General features: G+C 42.5%; 1 protein-coding gene across 1 annotated transcript in view; it reads left to right on the top strand.

Annotated features, from left to right (window-relative positions):
- Window positions 1–390: 390 nt before the first annotated feature.
- Window positions 391–18,123, top strand: part of LOC126411242 (beta-glucuronidase-like) — a 288,686-nt gene continuing 270,953 nt past the window's right edge. The window contains exon 1 of the mRNA XM_050081351.1: window positions 391–440. The gene's annotated coding sequence lies outside the window, so the exon portion shown is untranslated. The remainder of the gene's footprint in view (window positions 441–18,123) is intronic.

The raw sequence follows: 18,123 nt of genomic DNA, 5'->3' as shown, positions 1-18,123 counted from the left end.
ACCTCAGTGGTCACGGAAAAAACAAGAAGTGGAGACATTCTGGCTGACATCTGGGCATACCAGTAATCGTTCTTCCTGCGCACCATTCTCGACTATAAGACGACGCGAAGATTGTGGTATTGGTACACAGTGAACTCTCTGCCGTAAACCAGAAGGTGGCCAGCGGAGCATACACGTGGGTATAGTAGATGTGCAGACGTGTAGGTGGCTGGTCAGCTCCGCCCAGTGCTAGGGGCCATTGTCCGGTGCGAGTGCAACTCCGCGTGGCGTGCCACCCACGGGGACGTCAGCGTCATTACTGGGCGGCCCCGATGTCAAGGCTGGCGCGGCTCAGCGCCGCTGGTCCCAGCTGGCCGCCAAGGCTGCGGCGGTGCTCTCCCGAGCCGCTCAGTCTGCCGGCGACACTCACTGCCGCCGCGCGCTCCCAGCCCGGGCCACAGGTGAGTCCGCTCCTCGCGGCTGCGTGCTCGGACCAATCTTGTTTACCTCTGGCGGACGGTTCAAGATCACAGGCACTGGGGCTCGACTAACACATGCCCCGGCCTCATTTTATGCACTATCGAAATCCGTTTCTTTTCTTTCTCTCTGTTTATCACTCTTTTTACTGTACGGTACATATTGGTCATTAATCCATATTAGTCACATTCTAGTATGTGTCTTATAAGGAGACCACATGTCAATCGGTTTTTTGTATTTTTTGTTTTTGTGAAGTTCAAGACTCGTATCTCTCAACCAAACTATTAAGATGCAACTCTAAGAAATTGTCGAGAAAATCGACTTTGAAGTTTTCTTCTCTACTGCAAGGTCGTCTTTCCCACGGACCGGGTGGCTCTGTAGCAAAGCGGACATCTTACATGGGCTCGACTCCCATCCAAAGCTAAATTTTACATGAGGATGCATTTTTCACGAAAATTTCTGTGAAATGTTCTGTTTGGTTTCCTCATTTCGATAGAGTTAATTGTAGGTTGGCAGAAGAATGTTGTAATTATTACACTCACATATTCATTTTTTTAGCCAATATTTAACATAACTTATTTTTCGCTGCTATTTAGATTTCAGATTATTACTCTCGTTTTCATCCGACATGTAACTTAACGCAAAGATATTATTACAATCTTATAAATAAAATAATGGGTTCACAACCAGTGATATAAACTAAAATTTACTGATGTCTTATGATCTGTACTTTTCTCGTCAACATTTTCAAATATCTAGGGCGTATTTTTTAGACATGATTGCCGCGTAGGGTAGCCTCGCGGTCTAAGGTGCCTTGTCACGGTCCGTGCGGCTCCCCCCTCGGGCATGGGTGTGTGTGTTGTTGAAGTTAGATGAAGTAGTGTGTAGGCTAATGGACCGAAGACCCCAGCAGTTTGGTCCCGTAAGGCCTTACCACAAATTTCCAAAAAATTGGACATGATTTACGAAGATCTTCAAAGGTACTGTGTCTGCGTGAGGGGTCTTTTAATTTTGTTCTAAGGCCCATAATTGAAACTTGTGGGTCAACTAGTTGTCAGATTGCAGTTCAAACTAGATTCTCGGTTAATGAAATTTTTTTCTTGATTACAACTATCTTAGCGTTTTATGACTGTGCGTAGCTTTAAAAATGAATGGCAGTAATACTGAAAAGCCGGCCAGTGTGGCCGAGCGGTTCTAGGCGCTTCAGTCTGGAACTGCGCGACCGCTACGGTCGCAGGTTCGAATCCTGCCTCGGGCATGGATGTGTGTGATGTCCTTAGGTTAGTTAGGTTTAAGTAGTTCTAAGTTCTAGGGGACTGATGACCTCAGATGTTAAGTCCCATAGTGCTCAGAGCCTTTGGAACCATTTTTTTAACAGTGAAAAATACATTGTTTTAATGAGGAAGATTTGACTGTTGTTGTTTTTCTCTTCATCGGACAAAATCATCCCGTGCAAAACAAATTTTGTGTCATAAACAACATGAAAAACGAAAGGAAATACCAACTTCAGTTCTCCGATACGACATAGCTTTGGAAAAGATTCACACCACGAGGTAGCCTGTTCAGAGTTCAATTTCTCTCTGCACACCGCAGACGGTGTAATTGTAGGGAAACCAATTATGAGAAACAGTCACGTGTATACTATCGTGGAATAGTTGCACTTGATCGTATGTGACACAAGGCTCAACCTTACACAGCCCATTTTGTTAGGGAGCATTTTTCTCACCAAATGACTACGTCTGCTGGTCACATACAGCAAATACACTTCATTTATAACGTTTAGTTTCGATCAATGTCTTATCTGAAGCATTTTCACTGACAATATGTAAGGCACGATGCTTTTTTTCCATTCTGGAAGAAGTATTTCGTAATTTTGTGTGCCTTCAGCAAGTGAAGACACATACTCATTAGTGTCATATGAATCTATCTATGAGAGCTGTGCAGCACTTGTCCACCTAACTATTATGAACTAGCTCACACCTTAGTAAAAAGAGATAATGACTACCTGAGATATGGACTTACTGTTCTGCATAAGTTGTACCGTATAATCTTTCTGTATAGGTGGTAGCAATTGGTATTATTTATTTTTACCTACTGCCGACCAATTTAATAAAAAATAGTTCACACAATACATCACGTTTTACTTCAGAGTATATTTGGTAGGTTCAAATGGCTCTGAGCACTATGGGACTTAACATCTATGGTCATCAGTCCCCTAGAACTTAGAACTACTTAAACCTAACTAACCTAAGGACAGCACACAACACCCAGCCATCACGAGGCAGAGAAAATCCCTGACCCCGCCGGGAATCGAAGCCGGGAACTCGGGCGTGGGAAGCGAGAACGCTACCGCACGACCACGAGATGCGGGCATTTGGTAGGTATTGTTCTTCCACTTCGACTTGTGAGATGCTGAAATTTTCATAGACTTGTCTAGTATCGTATGTTAAGAAGATACACGTGGTCCACTCTTCTCCATTAACGGTGTAAGTGATAGGCCTACATACGTGAACGCGACGTGAAATGGACTGTTTGTGTAGACAGACCACGTCCATCACGGAAAGAGGGACACGCTTCGCTTACAATGCTAATTGTCTGTGGGGACAATCGGAGAGCACCGCTGCACAAGAGAAAGCGGATTAACTGTGGCAGCCACAAACGTAGACAAACGTTTGTTCCACTTCAGGGCGATGCATTGTGATTCGACCTGACTGTACATTTGGGTGAACCCTGGCGTAACTTGTCAGTGCATGGGACGTAGTTTTCTGACGATATTCCCCCTTGGAAGAATATCTTGTAATGAAGTTGTAGATGTAGGAATCTCCCAGTTAAGTTAATATTTTTTATTGATGATGGTGATGCTCACTTACTTGATAATGTAAACCGTCGTAACCGGCCATGGTTAATAAAATTAATTCTTGAATGTGAGCTGACGTGAATACTCCAGAACGGAACACTTTGCAATTTATACGTCATCAGCTTAAAATATAAAATAAATCAAAGCAAGAAACACGAATGTTATTTTTTCGTTAAACAAGATTATTGTCAGATGTAACTAACCGCAAAACGCAGCACACATGCAAAGTCGTATGGTAATACAGCATTTACTGAAGTTGTCCATGTAATTCCTAAACAAGTATTAGCCGGCTCCCTGAAATTTTATTAATCACACATTTCATTAAGCAAGCACTGGAAACGATTATGTTATTACAAAATGTAGAAAAAAGCTATTTTTATTAATTATAATGTGACGACTTTCGTCTAAGGTGTTCTTCCACACGAGACTTTGATGCTCTACCGTTTCTGATTTTCTGTTTTGTTTATCATTTCCATGAAAAAAAGCTAGTGTCACTTGAATGGAACAAAATATGACTCCCAAATTTATGGCTTCTCTAAAATGTTGATCCATTTTCTTATGGCTTTGTAAACCTAGTATTTTTAATACTACGTCAACATTTCCGAGTGCTGTGTATTCCTTTTGCTATCCACCTTCTCCTAGACTTATGAGGAGTGTAACTAGTGCCACAATCCACTAGCGTGTATTATTTATTTTCGTTTTCATACTATGCAGATGGTGCCTCTACTAAGCCAATACCTTGGCGAAAGGTTGAGCCTTTCCATCTCAACTTTTTACTCGTAATGGTTTTACCAACAAGTACCTCAAGATGTTCAGTCCCTCTGCGGGCTGTCACTTCATTTGTGACCAGGAAGGCGATATGTTGGTGGGAGTCCCAGTGGATGGAAGTGAGGAACAATAAACTACGTTCCATCAAAACTTCAGTGCGACCATGGATCACCTCCTTCCGTTTGCGACGGTGTGAAGAAGTATCCCTTACTTGGCTTAGAATGGGACATTGCTCACTGACACACGGATTCCTCTTACGTCGGGAGGAGACCCCAGTATGTCAGAGACGCGGGACACAGCTGTCAGTACGACATCTTTTAACTGAGTGTGTTTTATATGACGACCTGAGGGTTGAACTGGGTCTCCCACAGGATCTTCCCTCTATTTTAACTGATAACGAGGTTAGTGTTGTTCGTGTCTTAAAAAGAAATAAAAGACTAGGATTTAACTCCCATTCGTCGACGACGTCATTACTGATGGAGCGCAAGCTGTAAGAGGCAGGATGGGGATGAGTATAGGCCGTATTCTTTCCAAAGAAAGCATCTCCGCATTTTCCTTAAGCGACTCATGAAAACTACGGAACACTTAAATCTGGATGGTCTGATGTGGTTTTCAGTCGCTGTCCTTTCGAATGTGAAAGTGATTGGGGTAGTATCGAAGTGGAACTGCTATGTATTGAATATTGTTATAGTCATGACCTTCTTCTTCTTAGAACTTGTGATCGGCGTGTATTGCGAAAAGCGCGGGTCAATAGACAGTTTGCAACCATTACTGGAAGAGAAAATAATGCTGGGGGCACAGTCCTGACATGCAAAGTGTTTTTTTTTTTTTTTTTTTTGTGCCATTGTCTATGGGCGTTAACACATGTCGATGGCAACGTTGGCTGTCATGATACCATTGTGAATAACTGTTAATGGGAACTGCGAGGGTCCACACGCCACTGACATCCGCATTTAGATCTATAACCTTATTCTACAAACCATTGAGTTGTGAATGGGAGAGGGTACTTCCCATTGTACCAGTTATTAGGGCTTTTTTTCGTTCCATTCAGGTATGGAGTGATGGAACAATGATTGCTTAAACTCCTCTGTGCACGCTGTAATCATTCTAACCTTGTCTCCGTGATCCCTGTAGGAGCCATAAGTAGAGAGTTGTACTGTATTCCTAAATTTAAAGCTAATTCTTGCAACCTGATAAGTAGGCGTTCACGGGATAGTTTGCGTCTGTCTTCAAGCGTCTGCCAATTCAGTTCTTTCATCATCTCTGTGGCTCTTTCCCGCAAGTCAAACAAGCCTGTGACCATTCCTGCTGCCCTTCTTTGTACATGTCAGTATCCCCTATTAGTCCTACTTGGTACGGGTCCCACACACTGGAGCAATATGGATCGCAGGTGTGATTTGTAAGCAATCTCCTTTGTAGACTGATTCTGTTTATCTACTATTTTATCAGAAAACCGAAGTCTGCTACCTGCTTTAACTACATCGTTCCATTTCACACCGCTACAAACTGTTAGACAGAGATAAGTATTTGTATGAGTTGACCGATTGCAACTGTGACTCACTGGCATTGTAGCGATAGGAAACTACGTTCTTCCGTTTTGTGACGCGCAGAGTTTTATATTTCGGAACATTCTCAGCAAATTGCCAGCCTTTGCACCACTTTGAAATATTGTCAAGATGTGACTAACTATCTTCTTCTTGTTCTTGCGGAGTATCTACGGCTGACGCTGCTTCTTCGCCCCCAGCTGCCATCTTCTATTGTCTTGACTTTCCTCAGTTTTCATATTGCTTGCTTGGATTACCTCCTGCACATAAAAAAAAAATGGTTCAAATGGCTCTGAGCACTATGGGACTTAACATCTATGGTCATCAGTCCCCTAGAACTTTGAACTACTTAAACCTAACCAACCTAAGGACATCACACAACACCCAGCCATCACGAGGCAGAGAAAATCCCTGACCCCGCCGGGAATCGAACCCGGGAACCCGGACGTGGAAAGCGAGAACGCTACCGCACGACCACGAGATGCAGGCCCTGCACATCATTTTACTAGTTGCATCGTGGGCGACCCCGTACCTTCCGCTGGGATGGTATCGTTCGTAGTATCCAATTTGGTATTCTGTCTTCATTCATCCTATTCACATGGACAAACCACATCAGCTGTTTTTGTTGGCTGTCGTCACAAATATCCCTATTCATTTTCATCCTTTGTCTGATTGCGTCATTTATTATACCATCTATCCTAGTACACCTTGAACTTCGTCGTAAGTCATCCATTTCAGTGGTAAGCAATTTATTTTTATTTTTATTTATTTATTGCTAACGCCCCCGGGTGCTACTCAGTACAAAACTGCACCCTGGACTATAGTTTTACACATTCTCTTCTTCGTTGTTTGTCTTATCTTTTTGTTCCACGGAACAGAGTTCATTGCTCTTGTTACAGCTCGTCTGTGATTGAATATTTGTGAACATATTTTTTAGGAGTACGTCATTTAGATAACTGCATCATTTGGGAAAACTCTGAGGTTAGTGTTAATATTGTCTACAAGGTCATTAATGTACGACACGAACCACAAGAGCTCCAACACATTTCGCCAGAGCATATTTAAAGTTACTCCTACGTCTGTCGCTGAGTCTGCTGCATTCTCTCTACCAATGATCCTCAACATAGCCTCAAACCTCGCTTGATACCCAATACGAATCGTACTTTCGATAACTAGCGCCTATGTGGTACTGAATCAAATGCTTTTCGGAAGTCAAGTAATAATTCATTTACCGAAGCTCTTTGATCCATGGCTTCCAGGATGTCATATCAGAAAAGTGTGAGTTGCATTTTATGTTATCGATGTTTTCGGAATGATAATTGTCTTCCCTGGAGAATACGCCTTGACAAACATCTATAACTGCTCACAAGTTGCTGGAGGACTACTATTAGGCGTTCGAAGTACTTTCCCGGTCCTTAAATTCCCCGAAATATAATACACTTGAGCGTCTGTTGCGGTAACTCGATCGTGGATCGTTTACGATGAAACCTTTGGTGGCTGTGGAAAGCACTGTAGACATGACAACAGCTGACGTAGTCACGTCTATTTCGCCTAGCAGCTGCGTGTGCTACCAACGACGGTCATTCTTGTCTCTAGCAGGTAGAGGTCAGGAAATGACTGTGCAGGAGCTCTCTACAGTGCCGTGTTGTGCTTACGTAAGACACTTGTCCGTAATAAAGTCCATCACTTCTGAATAAACGGAGAACCTGTTACACGTAAATCTTTGGTTTGCGTTTACCTCCACTCAGGATGACCTATTCCACTATTTAAACTGCGGAGAGATTTCTCAACGTATAGTTTACATGACCATGTCATTATTAGTCCTACCGGCAGTATGTCAACAAGCATTCTGACGTATCGAGTGAATAATGTGGCTTCTTCAGAGGTGCATTTGTCCCTCAGAACTGTTCGATCACAGAGGATCAACAGCCTAAAAGACGTGAGAAGAGATATTTCGACCTTCACCATAAGAAATCTACCCCGATACCTACTGTATCGACACATGAGAATGCACCTGAGCACATAGCAACATGCCACACGCGACTGCTCGCTTTTGGCTCTGTTCTAGCAACCTGCAAAGGTTGATGCTCTTTGCACACTGCTCTTCTTTGTCCTCTTTTTTCCTCTTCCCCGTTGACACGGTCCGTGGTAATGGTGAGTGTGGTGTTCGTACTGTAAGACCTTTGGTACACACACCATCAGATTATTTGACTTGTCGCTCTAAAGAAGTAGGCGAGTGTCAGCAATTTGTCTCGTGGTCTTATCATGGCGTGTTTATCTTCTGCCGTTAGATCAGACGATAGAAATGCCACTTGCACGCTTAGAGTAGCAGATTGACGGTGACCAACTTTAAACCAGAACTTGATTAATTTTCACACACATTTATTAAAATAATAAAAATCATAGACATTGCGTAACTTGATTCTGGATGCTGTTTACAATTGACAATCTGAAGTTCCTTTGGTCTTGGTACGTTAACCCTATTCTCACATTTCTCTGATACTTGACAAAGTGTCCATACATTTATCTTCATGGCTATGTATAGGAATATGATAATCTTATTAGGCACAGACTGAAACTTGACTACAGACTAATGCAGACTGACTAATCGGAGGTCTGTACACTCGTTATAATACCTCGAGCGTTCAGGTATCACTGCGCGAGTGTGATCCGTGAGGAGAAAAGGTTCTACGTTAGCAGCAATCTCACTGGCTGCGTGACATATTAATATGCGGATCGGCGGAAGCAGAATTTGGTCCGTCTCTTAGGTAGCGCCATCTCGTAGTGCGGAGACGGATGAGCGCTGCGCCTGCGCTGTTGTGCTTAGTGGGGCGCGCTCTAGTGGGAAAGTTGTGTACGCGCTGACTACGCGGAACTATGTACACAACAGTGTGCCGCTTATCAACCTTTCTATATGCACTGTGAAAATGTGCCACCTGACTCGGTTCTCGTGTGTTTGCCGTTGTTTATTATTATTATTTATTTTATGGCCTCCATTGGACCACTCTAGTCAAAAATACAAAGTTGTAAACAAGTTGTTACACAGGGATACAATTTGGCTCAACAATAACGTAATACGATAATCAGGTAATGTAATTATTAGTCTATTCTTATATGAAAGGTGTTTTGCTCTTCTGTCATCCCAATATTTCTTCATTCTTTCAGATATTTTCTTTCTTTTTATTCATCTGAGACCGCTCTTCCTGTACTCCTTTTATTGATTTTCATTTGTAGTCTGGTTTGCGGGTCTTGCAGTATTCTGGTTTTCTCTGTCTTGTTTTTTAGGTCATCTACTGTAATTTGGAGTTCTTTTGTATCTTCCTTAGTTTCTGTGATCCATTTAATGTCGCTCTTGCTATTCCACAATTTTTGTATTTTTTTTACTAATTCTGTTTTCTGTAGTTCTCATCAGATGTCCAAAGAATGAGATGCGTTCCTTCCCGATCGTGCTCATGCGGTTGTAAGAGATATTTTAGCATTTTATATTCTAATCACTTCTTGTGTCTGTCGAGTTCGCCAGGTCAGCTTTGGATAGTCGATTATTGCTGCAAATGGCTGCCGTCACGACCACATCGGTATTATTGTCCCTATTTAGACACAGTGTTATAAGCGGTCCACCACATCGAGTAACTCACCTTAAGGCTTCAACACGTGTCATTTATCAAAAATTCTTCCTCATGACTCTGCGTAAGAACTTCAGCAGACTATGTTTATTTCTCTGTCGCATTAGATATAACCTGTGCTTCGCCTACGTGTACTTTTTATGAAACTCAATGAAATATGGACAGTGGTTCTGCAGAATCGATAAATAGTTTTTTATCCTTGACAGGTGACAATCGGTTACTTTTTATCTCTGACAAATATTGTCTCTGCTGGTCACGTGTAAACTCGACCAAACCCACAGTACACATTGTTTATGCCGCTCTTCGACGTCCGAGTCGTTATTTGGCAAGACTCAGCGTCACAAGGAACACCACCGAAAATGTCCAGTGCAACTCTGGACGAAATGTCAGGAACCGAAAAGTTTCTTCGATCAAGGCCGTAGAGCACGGGAAACTCGTCAGTAACTACCACATCTGGTCGTGGAAGTCTTCATTGTAAGGTAAACCTGATCCTACCCAATAATGTGAGCGTTGAACTGCAATAATTCTCGTAAATGGTCTGTCTCCTAGAGCTCCATGACCCAATTAGAGAGAGAACGCTAAGGATGGTCGATAGGGAAAGGACGAAAGTAATGGTAGTCTTACTGTTAGTAGCCTTCCCGCCATCTGCCTGAAGTGATTTAGCGAATCAATGGGAAATCTGAGTCCGAGGGACTAGTCGCGCATATAAACCCACGGCTTCTTGGGCAATAGCCTAGTGTCTTAACCACAGACCAAGTCCAATAGGTCAAAGATGGACTCATCCCGTCAAAGAAGTGTGCCACTCAAACCGGCACAACTCGTGAGATGTTTTGGGTACTCTTCTCGTAATCCTTTACCAAGAGCAGCCGCGAAACGATATTTGTGGTATGTGTTACCGTTGTCTTCTGTTTGCCTGTCGTGGATACGCACAGTCATTCCAAGGCGAATACAATACTGCTTTACTGAGACAAGGATTCGATATGTTCTTCCTAAAGTTCAACGTTCAAATGTGTGTGACATCTTATGGGACTTAACTGCTATGGTCATCAGTCCCTAAGCTTACGCACTAATTAACCTAAATTATCCTAAGGACAAAACACACACACCCATGCCCGAGGGAGGACTCGAACCTGCGCCGGGACCAGCCGCACAGTTCCTAAAGTAACTGAATAGTCTTTTTTTTACTGATACGGTAGAACTAAATTTTTAACTACAAAATTCAAAATATCGTTTTTCTTGTGCTGAAGAGGTGATTAACGTTTTCGACTTACTTGTCAGATAAAATAATCTGACTATCAGCTAGTCAGAAAAGTTCGTTTTGGCACTGTTGGATCTTGCGTCCGCATCAGATAATGGGTAGTGAGCCTACACACGTTAACTGCGCCACTACGTGATGGCATGTGTCCCTTGACCTTGTTAGAGCTTGCAAATCAGAGCAAATCCACGTTCTCTACATAGCTAACGTACCACTGTTTCTACCAGTTTTCTGTATGGAAGAGTCTCAGACTTCCGCCTCTAGCCGACAGCCCTGTAATAGAAGTTCAGTACAATATCTTATTCCATTTTGAGTTGATAGTATTCAATTAATATGTACTGCAGTCTTTTTTGAAATTAAAAAATTACTCCAGAAAAGTAAGGTTTTCGAAAATAACAAAAACTGTCCTCAGGCACAACATCTACATCTATACATACACTCAACATTTCACCATGCAGCACGTGGCGGAGGTTACCCTGTACTGCTACTAGTCATTTCCTTTCCTGTTCCACTCACAAAAAGAGCGAGGGAAAAACGACTACATATATGTCTCCGTTTGAGACCTAGTTTCTCGTATCTTATCTTCTTGGACCCTACGCGAGACGTATGTTGGAAACAGTAGAATTGTTCTTCAGTCAGCTTCAAATGCCGGTTTTCTTAGTTTTCTCAACAGTGTTCTTAGAAAAGAATATCGCTTTCCCTACAGGGAATCTCATCTAAGCATGTCAGCAACACTTGGGTGTTGATCCAACCTGCTAATAATAAATGTAGCAGCTCGCCTCAGAATCGCTTTGATGTCTTCCTTTAAGGTGCTCCGGAACGCCCTATACTTGCAATGTTAAAATAACGCTTATAAATTACATCTTTCCTCACAAAGTATTTGAGGTAGGAAGTTGAACTTTTTACAGATTATTTATTGGAATATGGGCTACAACTTAACACAGCGATTTTACAAAATTTTAGTTCAGTTATTAAAGATGTTTTTTTTCAATTGTAATGAAAATTCACAACATTTTTTTGCAATTTTTTATTTATATATTCAAAAATATACAGATTTTTGGAAAAAGGCTGTGTTAAATTATGCAGAAGGTACTGTGTAACATTTACTGAAAGTTTGAAACAAATATGTTTGGAAGATCCTTAGAAAACATGTAATTAGTATGAGAAAATAAAAGTTTTGGGAATCGAGCGACAAAGATTGGATTAACTTTTTAGTGCAGTCCAGGTCCATAGGATGGATTATCTTCATCCTCTGCAAACTCCTCCTCCAGCTTCCTCTTGTTCCTCCTCCTGTTTACTTTTGCTTGTATTTCTAGACTCTTTACAGCCCTGTCTGCAGCCCGAAGGCGTTCCTTGTCTAAAGCAAGCATCGCTCGTTGTTGTGTTCGTAGATTTTGCTACCATTTTCTTCAGTCGCAGTTACTGCAACACTGTTCCAAAAGGTGGTCATGTATGAACACTTATCACATTTCAGTTGTATTTCACTAGCAAGTCCTACGTGCTTTATTATGGAGAGTTCCAGACCAACTTCACTACAATGAATACATCTTACACAGTTTGAAAAAATTCCTTTGAGAACCGACATATCAAATATTTCATTCACATCCGATTCGCCCATTAAACATTCATAGTTTTCACTCATTGAATCAAGCTTCTTCTGTGAAGTATTTTCTTTCCCACTTTGACTGCTATGATGCAGGTGTACTTGAGAGGTTAGGTTCACTCACTTGATTATCGTCTTTATTGTTTACAGTAATAACATATACCTTTGGCTTTCCAACATTTCTCCTTTTCTTAAAAGCCTTCAGAGGATTTCTAATAACTTTACTTTTACTCATTATTATATTTCAACAAAACAGAGACTCAAGAAACAGAATTAATTACGAATATTTTCGAGATAACGACAGAGTAAATAATCATGAAACAATCGACAATCACACCAGCGATATATATTGAACCATCACAGGTTAGCCACAACACATACTTTATCTCACATCACTAAAATGTACCTGGTGAACACGGACGTTAATAATAACACCATTTGATAGCAGTTTAACAGCGCCACAGTGGGTCACGCCCATGTAGAACACATTTCAAAAAAAATTTAAAAATAGTTGTAGTCTTCGGAATTGAATAAATTATATATCTATTAAAAGGTAATAGTCTGCAGATTCAGAAAACGCAAAAAAGTAAAAATTGAACTTTTCATGATTTTGAGCCTTTCCGGAGCCCCTTAATCCGAACCGGTATGGATCCCAAACACTCGAACGGTACCCAAGAAGAGGTCGCACTAGTGTCCTACATGCGATCTCCTTTACATACCAACCATACTTGCCTTGAATCTCCCAATAAACCGAAGTCGACCATTCGCCTTCCCTACCACGATCCTCACGTGCTCGTTCCACTTTATATCACTTTGCAACGTTACGCCTAGATACACTACTGGCCATTAAAATTGCTACACCACGAAGATGACGTGCTACAGACGCGAAGTTTAACCTACAAGAAGAAGATGCTGTGATATGCAAATGATTAGCTTTCCATAGCATTCACACGAGATTGGCGCCAGTGGTGACACCTACAACGTGCTGGCATGAGGAAAGTTTCCAACCGATTTCTCATACACAAACAGCAGTGGACCGGCGTTGCCTGGTGAAACGTTGTTGTGATGCCTCGAGTAAGGAGGAGAAAAAAGAGCCATTACGTTTCCGAATTTGATAAAGGTCGCATTGTAGCCTATCGCGATTGCGGTTTATCGTACCGCGACATTGCTGCTCGCGTTGGTCGAGATCCAATGACTGTTAGCAGCATATGGAATCGGTGGGTTCAGGAGGGTAATACGGAACGCCGTGCTTAATCCGAACGGCCTCGTATCACTAACAGTCGAGATGACTGGCATCTTATCCACATGGCTGTAACGGATCGTGCAGTAATGTCTCGATCCCTGAGTCAACAGATGGGGACCTTTGCAAGACAACAACGCTCTGCACGAACAGTTCGGCGACGTTTACAGCAGCATAGATTATCAGCTCGGAGACCATGGCTGTGGTTACGCTTGATGCTGCACCACAGACAGGAGCGCCTGCGATGGTGTACTGAACGACAAACCTGGGTGCACGAATGGCAAAACGTCATTTTTTCGGATGAATCCAGGTTCTGTTTACAGCATCATGATAGTCGCATCCGTGTTTGGCGATATCGCGGTGAACGCACATTGGAAGCGTGTATTCGTCATCGTCATACTAGCGTTATCACCCGGCGTGATGGTATGGGGTGCCATTGGCTACACGTCTCGGTCACCTCTTGTTCGCATTGACGGCACTTTGAACGGTGGACGCTACATTTCAGATGTGTTACGACCTCCATTCGATCCCTGCGAAAGCCTACATTTCAGCCGGATAATGCACGACCGCATGTTGCAGGTCCTGTACCGGCCTTTCTGGATACAGGAAATGTTGAACTGCTGCCCTGGCCAGCACATTCTCCAGATCTCTCACCAATTGAAAACATCTGGTCAATGGTGGCCGAGCAACTGGCTCGTCACAATACGCCACTCACTACTCTTGATGAACTGTGGTATCGTGTCGAAGGTGCATGGACAGCTGTACCTGTACACGCCATCCAAGCTCTCTTTGACACAATGCCCAGGCGTATCAAGGCCGTTATTACGGCCAGAGGTCGTTGTTCTGGGTACTGATTTCTCAGGATCTATGCACCCAAATTGCGTGAAATTGTAATCACATGTCAGTTCTAGAATGATACATTTGTCCAATGAATACCTGATTATCATCTGCATTTCTTCTTGGTGTAGCAATTTTAATGGCCAGTAGTGTATTTAAACGACATGACTGTGTCAAGCAGGACACAACTAATGCTGTATCCGAACATTATGGGTTTCTTTCCCTACTCATCCGCATAAACTTACACTTTTCTACATTTATAGCTACCTGCCATTCATCACGCCAACTAGAAATTTTGTCTTTCTTGTGCCCTCCTACAGTTACTCTAGTTTGACGCCTTACCGTACGCCACAGCATCATCAGCGAACAACCGCAGACTGCTGCCCACCATGTCCGCCAAGTCATTTACGCATATAGAGAGCAACAGCGGTCCTCCCACACTTCCCTGAGGGACTCCTTACGACAGCCTTGTCTCTGATGAACACTCGCCGCGCTGCTGCTACGGTCGCAGGTTCGAATCCTGCCTCGGGCATGGGTGTGTGTGATGTCCTTAGGTTAGTTAGGTTTAAGTAGTTCTAAGTTCTAGGGGATTGATGACCACAGCAGTTGAGTCCCATAGTGCTCAGAGCCATTTGAACCATTTTTTGAACACTCGCCATCGAGAACAACATACTGGGTTCTATAACTTAAGAAGTCTTCGAGCCCCTCACATATATGTGAACCTGTTCCATATGGTCGTACATTCTTTAACATACTGCAATGTGGCACCTTGTCAAACGCTTTTCGGAAATCTAGAAATATGGAGTCTGTCTATTGCCCTTCATCCATAGTTCGCAGTGTGTCATATGAGAAAAGGGAAAGCTGAGTTTCGCACGAGCGATGCTTCCTCATCCACGCTGATTCGTGTACATAAGATTCTTTGTCTCGAGAAAATTTATTATATTCGAACTGAAAATGTGGTCATAGACCTAGGAACAAATATTCTATTCAAATTTTAAAGTGCTGCAATCGAGATAATCTTGTCAACACTATATTTAATATCCCATTTCTTACATTATTAATCTACTGCACATCAAAATCAGTACATGATATCAAATTAAGAAGAATTATTATCAAAAGCCAGTTACCAATTAAAAACTTTTTGAAATAGAAGGTATTGGCAAACAACACAAATTTTCGCTTTCAAAACAGGGAACACGTTAATACATTAAAGAAACTGTTTATTTGTAAATATCGCCTGTTACATGGTTTCAAGGCACAAGATTGTGCACGGCCTACGAAATATGGCTTAACCGTGAACACGTTACGTAACTTGTTTTAAAAATATACAGAATTTTTCTCACCTGTAGCTGAAGGATTAAAAATATCCTCCAAATAGCTTAAATATATTATAAACCACTTTAATATGCAGAACTCATAATATTTTAAAGAAAACACAATATCATGCCTCACGACAAGGAAAACAGTAGGATGCCGGAAACTGATTTCGTGGGCCTCTTGTGAGCATTCCTTAATGCGGATCTAAAATTAGTCACTAAATCGATACTCGGACCAGGAGACATCATGTGGTCCCGGGTACACCATCCTCCAGGTACAGTACTGGCCCCTATGTGATACGAACGTTGACTACGAAACATTTGCAGCAGTCCAACAGTTAAGAAACTGCGCACTTTCAGCTAAATACTACCTACGAGTAATGATTTTTAACAGCTGTTGTTGAGAAAGTAACAAAGGGATTGACATTTGCCATCATAGTACGTTTATCAAGACATAGAAATCAGAGATGAAATTTTCGTAACTCACACAGTGTTTAAAATTTCGAAGTTGAAACTTGACTCTGAACGTCTGCCTTCTGGAGACATCTGTCTTCCGCTCGTGAACAGCGTCATGTTGACTGATCACTGTGAATGGTACGGATATATCGCGCATACGTGTGAGACAGCGCAATCAGCACCTTACAGAGTTTGAAAAGGGCCTATTTGTGGGCCTCCATTTGGCCAGCTGGTAGAATCGTGCATTATCCAGATCTGTGGGGCAATAGCATGTGACGGTGTCCCGATGTTGGACTGCATGAGAACGTGACAGCTGGCATACTCGTCGTCAAGGTTCCGGTCGCTTACGTCTAACTGCCACAAGGTAGGATCACCGTATTACGGACCAAGCACATCGTAAACACTTCAAATCTGCTCCTATCATCCGACAACAAGTAATGGAGTCCCTGCAACATTGTGTGTCGTACGATACCTTTGGTCGGAGACGACCAGTAGCCGGACCAAGGAATTCCCGTCCCGTTCGTTGGCTCATATTAACACCTCAACACAAACGACAACACTGGAGTGGTATTATGGCCGGGAAGCATAATTGGCGCCGCATTGTGTTCCAGCGATGGATCGCGTTTCTGCATTACACCTGATGACCACCATCAGCGCGTACAGCGGCGACCTGAGAGGTTCCATTCTTCCAATGCTTAGGAGAGCACAGCAATGTTACGCATGGCGTCATGGTACGAGGAGCCATCGCATATGACTTCAGGTCGCGGCTGTTAGTGACTAGGGGAACACTTACGACACAATGGTACGTCACAGGCATAGTGCGTCCTCATGTGTCACCTCTCATGCAACCTTTTTCAACAGGGTAATGCTCGTCAGCACATGGCACGTGGCTCTATGAACTGTCTGATTGGTGTTGAGGTCCTTCCGTGGCCAGATCCCAAAGATCAGTCCGCGTTAGAAGCTGTGTGGAACGAAATCGGAAATCAGCTCCATCCTAGTCTCAGAGTTCAGGATATCAAGTACCAGTTGTGGGCCAGCTAACCCTAGAAGAGGATACAGCGGCTTTATGACACCCCTCCCAACCGAATCAGGCCAGAGGTGCTGAACGTCATCTGCTAAATGGGGCCGGCCGGAGTGACCGAGCGGTTCTAGGCGCTACAGTCTGGAACCGCGCGACTGCTACAGTCGCAGGTTCGAATCCTGCCTCGGGCATGGATGTGTGTGATGTCCTTAGGTTAGTTAGGTTTAAGTGGTTCTAAGTTCTAGGGGACTGATGACCTCAGATGTTAAGTCCCATAGTGCTCAGAGCCATTTGAACCATTTTGTTAAATGGGCTCATACTGCCAAGTACTTTGTAAATTTGATTCTATTTCGTAATTACAGCAATAACATGACATATCTGCTCAGTCTATCAAGTTTCACATCATTTCCTCCTCCCCTTCTCGGTGCTCCATTTTTCTTGTCGGGCAGTGTATTAAAGTCATTCCAGATAATATTAATGGTAACCTCAGACGTTTTGGAGATGATGTAGTTGTCTATAGTAAAGTATTGTGGGGAAAAAAGCTGTACGAATATTCCGTCGGATCTCGATAAGATTTGAGAGTGATGCAAGGATTGGTGACTAGCTTCATATGTTCAGATACGAAAGATTTAGGACTTCACAAGAAGAAAAAATGTAGTATCTTATTGATTTAACATCGAGTCATAACTGGAATAGATCAACTCATACAATCTGATTTGACCCATTATAAATGGTTCTGAAAGCCTACGACTATGAAAACAATAGGTTTCTTTATAAATAACTCATTTGCTACGAGTCACGATTTTCTTTATTTTATTTTTCGCACGACACGTTTCGGGAAATGATTCCCATTTTCAAGTGCGTTTTTTTTTGTGTTTGTTACGCCACTTCCATGTGATGTTGTCGATGTGTGCGAGTCTGTTTCATTCGGTTGACTTTATTGCAATATATAAGAAGAAAAGCTATTTTTAGTTGGTTGTCGATCGTTTTTTGAAGTTAGTGGCGAAATTTAGAAGAATTTGTACTTTCAGTTTCCTTATAGTCCATTTGTGCAGAGTCTCTCGCACACTAAACGTCACACACAACTTGTTGTAACCTTTTAAACATCGAAAACATTTTACATAAACAAAACAGTTACACAGATGTT

Source organism: Schistocerca serialis, chromosome 1 (assembly GCF_023864345.2).
Source record: "Schistocerca serialis cubense isolate TAMUIC-IGC-003099 chromosome 1, iqSchSeri2.2, whole genome shotgun sequence".
Taxonomy (NCBI): Eukaryota; Metazoa; Arthropoda; class Insecta; order Orthoptera; family Acrididae; genus Schistocerca; species Schistocerca serialis.
This window is presented reverse-complemented; position numbering and strand designations above follow the sequence as displayed.